Source organism: Galeopterus variegatus, unplaced genomic scaffold (genome assembly GCF_000696425.1).
Source record: "Galeopterus variegatus unplaced genomic scaffold, G_variegatus-3.0.2 Scaffold713, whole genome shotgun sequence".
Taxonomy (NCBI): domain Eukaryota; kingdom Metazoa; phylum Chordata; class Mammalia; order Dermoptera; family Cynocephalidae; genus Galeopterus; species Galeopterus variegatus.
Genome location: NW_007726824.1, coordinates 285,838 through 288,574, shown reverse-complemented (window position 1 = coordinate 288,574; position 2,737 = coordinate 285,838).

Here is a 2,737-nt window from a genome sequence, read left to right as displayed (position 1 = left end):
CTGGGTTGACAGTCTTTTTCTTTCAGCACTTTTTTTTTTTTCAAAAGATGACCGGTAAGGGGATCTCAACCCCTGGCTTGGTGTTGTCAGCACCACGCTTAGCCAGTGAGCAAACCGGCCATCCCTATATAGGATCCGAACCCGCGGCCTTGGTGTTATCAGCACCGCACTCTACCAAGTGAGCCACGGGCCGGCCTTCTTTCAGCACTTTAAATATGTGATCACACTGCCTCTGGCTTCCATGGTTTCTGATGAGAAATCTCTGTTGATCTTACTGAGGATCTTTTACAGGTGATGTCACTTCTCTTTTGATGCTCTCGAGTTTCTTTTTATCTTTGGCTTTTATTATTATTATTATTTTTGTCCTTTTTGTGACCGGTAAGGGGATCGCAACCCTTGGTGTGGTGTCACCCGCACCGCGCTCAGCCAGTGAGCACACCAGCCAGTCCTATATAGGATCCGAACCCGCGGTGGGAGCATCGCTGCGCTCCCAACGCCACACTCTCCTGAGTGCGCCACAGGGCCGGCCCATCTTTGGCTTTTAACAGTTTGTTGAGATGATGCATTTAAGCACAAGTGTCTTTGAATTTATTCTACTCAGAGTTTGTTGAGCTTCTTAGATGTGTACATTAATGTTTTTTAAATCAAATCTGGAAAGTATTTGACATTATTTCTTTAATATTTTTTCTCCCTTTCCTTATTTTCCTATTCTTCTGGAAATTCTATTATGCATATGTTGCTAAGCTTGATGGCTTTGCACAGATCTCTGAGGCTCTGCTCATTTTTCTTCATTATCTTTTCTCTTTGTTCTTTATATAGGATAACATAATTTACCTATCTTCAAGTTTGCTAATTCTTCTTCTGCCAGCTCAAATCAACTGATAAGACCTTTAGTGAATTCTTCATTTTAGTTATTACACTTCTCAGCTCCAGAATTCCTACTTGGTTTCTTTTTGTAATTTCTATCTCTTTATTCATATTTTTATTTAATGAAACATCATTCTCCTACTATCCTTTAGTTTTTTAAATATGTTTTTATTCAGTTCTTTAGCCATATATAAAATAGCTGATTTAAAGTCCTTGTCTAGTAAGTCCAACACCTGGGAAGGTTTTTTACTGCTTTTAAAAAGTGTGTATGTGCCATATTTTTCTGTTTCTTTTTATGTCTTATAATTTTATGTTGAAAACTGGGCATTTAAAATAATATAATTTGGCAAATCTAGAAATCATATCCCCACCTGAGAATTTGTTGTTGTTGTTTGTTTAGTAATTTTGCTCAACTAATTCTGTAAAATCTGTATTCTTTGTTGTTTACGGCCACTCAAGTCTTTGCTCAGATAGCTTAGTGGTCAGCCAGTGACTGGACTGAGATTTCCCAAATTACTTTGAACCAATAACTATCTCAGACTTTGCCAAGGGTCTCTGAGTGCATGTTGGAACATGCTTTCAACCAACCGGATGGAAGGTTGCTACTCTTTGGTAGCTTTTACTTCCTGTTTTTGCAGAGGCTCAAGGTCTACCAGAGGTGAGATATTAGGACCTTCTCAGGCCTTTCCTGGTCCTGTCCACAGTTCTTGCACATGCACATGGGCTTCCTGATTCTCAAAATATGTCAGAGCTTTCCAAAGACTCTATGTGCATCTTATTCCCCAGATTTTCCTTTAAGTTTCTTTGTCAACTTCTCATTTGCCCCAACTGTATCACTGCCTCAGGCAGCCATGATGTTAAGCAATTGGCAGTGATTCTTTTTAAAAAATGTCCTGGGGAAGAGACTGCTTGCAGTGAGTTTGTTCTTATCATCAGATAAGAACTAGCCATGAACGTTACGGTTACCATAGAGCTGCAAAGCAGACCAAATGAGGATAATTCTCTGGGAATGGGTCTTTTGGGGTAACTCCAAACTCTTTCTGCATCATCTAGTGGCTCTTAGGGTACTGATTTTCATAACTATCAGAATTGCATGGCTGTTGGTTTTCAAGGTTATCACAGAGCTAGAGAGCAAAGGATAGAAATAGAACAGGTAAAAATGCCACAAAGTTACTCTTGAGCTCACTATCCAAAATTAAGCTGCTATTATTGAATAAACATTTCTCAGATTGTTGCAAGCCTTTAGATAATTTCTGTAGTTCCCAAAATATTTATTTTGATCATTTTGTCAGTGTTCTCATCACTTTGATGGAGGAGTGAATTTTCAGAGGTAGTTACTTTCCATTCTGGAAGTGACTCTTGTTGTCTTATCTCTACTAACTCACTCTAAACATTTTTTTTTTTTTTTAATGCCAAAGCAACTATGAAATCTACTGGATCTTTTGTTTTGCTCTTTTGTTTGTTTTTTGGCAGCTGCGTAGTATGGGCTTGCGACCCACGATCTTGGTGTTATTTATTTTTTTTAATTGAATCATAATTGATTACACATATTTTGGGGGTTCAGTGTACACATATATTGATCGAATCAATATTACTGGTATGTATGTTGTTACAAATTGTACTTATTCTTTATGTCCAATCTCTCCCCACCCCCTCTCCCTTCCTCCTCCCACCATTGATAACCCTAGATCTCTTCTCTCCTTCTGAAAGGGTAATGGTTACTCTGTTGATTTGTAGGCTAGGTGATCTGCTGGAGGGTTTGTTCAGGTCCCCCAATATTATCATAGAGCACATGCTTCTTCTGTCACTCTGGAATGGGCTTTGTTAAGACAGACATCCTGTTCTTTTCTCTGGTCTCTGCTGGTGACAC